Source organism: Prionailurus bengalensis, chromosome B2 (assembly GCF_016509475.1).
Source record: "Prionailurus bengalensis isolate Pbe53 chromosome B2, Fcat_Pben_1.1_paternal_pri, whole genome shotgun sequence".
In the NCBI taxonomy this organism is placed as follows: domain Eukaryota; kingdom Metazoa; phylum Chordata; class Mammalia; order Carnivora; family Felidae; genus Prionailurus; species Prionailurus bengalensis.
The window spans coordinates 127,085,119-127,086,569 of NC_057349.1; the positions used below are offsets into that span (position 1 = coordinate 127,085,119).

General features: G+C 35.3%; 1 pseudogene; it reads right to left on the reverse strand.

The window, feature by feature from the left end:
• Positions 1–1,097: 1,097 nt before the first annotated feature.
• LOC122490756 lies at positions 1,098–1,198 on the reverse strand (annotated as a pseudogene).
• Positions 1,199–1,451: the final 253 nt, after the last annotated feature.

Genomic DNA, 1,451 nt, shown 5'->3' on the forward strand with positions numbered 1-1,451 from the left:
TGTAAGGTATTAGTTTTTAAATCTATCATCTGCTGCTGAACTATAGAAATGGAATTTGACAGTTATATACTAATCTTACATGAAACTTTGCTGAACTCCATTAATTCTAATAAATTATCTATATATAATCTATATTTAACTATGGAGTTGGAGATATCTTTTTTTGCTTGTTTGTTTATCCAAAGTCACAATTTAATTCATGTTAGAGGGGCGCCTGGGTGGCGCAGTCGGTTAAGCATCAGTCTTCAGCTCAGGTCACGATCTCGCGGTCCGTGAGTTCGAGCCCCGCGTCAGGCTCTGGGCTGATGGCTCAGAGCCTGGAGCCTGTTTCTGATTCTGTGTCTCCCTCTCTCTCTCTGCCCCTCCCCCGTTCATGCTCTGTCTCTCTCTGTCCCAAAAATAAATAAACGTTAAAAAAAATTTTTTTTAATTCGTGTTAGAATAGAATTTCCATCTAGGTTTTTATAACTAAAAAGCCAGTGCTCTTTATCTATTGTATACCCATCTTTTTTTTTTTTTTTAGGCACTATTTCTGGATTGAAAAAAAATGATTTCTTCTATTGAGAATTTGTTGGAAAATGTATAAATAGAATTTGTGAGCTATACATTATTCTACTTTAAATCCCAACTTTAATGTAAAATATGTAGTAGTTAACTAAAATTGTTCTTCAGATAACAAAAATTATTAATACTGTTTTTCTTTTAGGGAAAGAATTGCACAATGTAGAGACTGATTTTATTCTGAAGAAACTTTCACTCTGACTGTACTAAGTTTCAGATTAATCACTCTTCGGTTTATATATTTTTAATGTGAAATACTTTCTTTTTTAATTTTTTAAATGTTTATGTATTTTTGGGAGAGGGAGAGAGAGAGAGAGAGAGAGAGAGAGAGAGAGAGAGAGAGAGAGAGGGAGAGCATGAGCAGGGCAGGGGAAGAGAGAGGGGGAGACACAGAATCCAAAGCAGGGATGCGGGCTCGAACTCACAGATTGTGAGATCCTGACCTGAGCTGAAGTGGGACGCTTAACCCACTGAGTCACCCAGATGTCCCGATGTGAAATGTTTTCTAATTTACAAGTAACTTATATTTTATTTTAAAAAGTATGGAACGCTTCATGAATTTGCGTGTCATCCTTGCGCAGGGGCTATGCTAATCTTCTCTGTATCCTTCCAATTTTAGTATCCAACTGGAGTTGGATATATCTTATGTGAAATAAAGAAATGCAGTTTGTCTGTGTTTGTTTTATTTTCTTATTTTACAATTTTACTAGGCTACCTGGTAGAATGTTGAACAGATACATTGAGGGCGGGCATCCTTGTCTGATTCTCATTTTTTAAGGAAATGGTTTTAACATTTCAACTTTATTAAAGTGTTCAAAGTAGGTTTTCGATCAATATCCTGTAAGATGTTTTCTTCTATGTTTAGCTTGTTTTTTGTTGTTCTTTTTTAA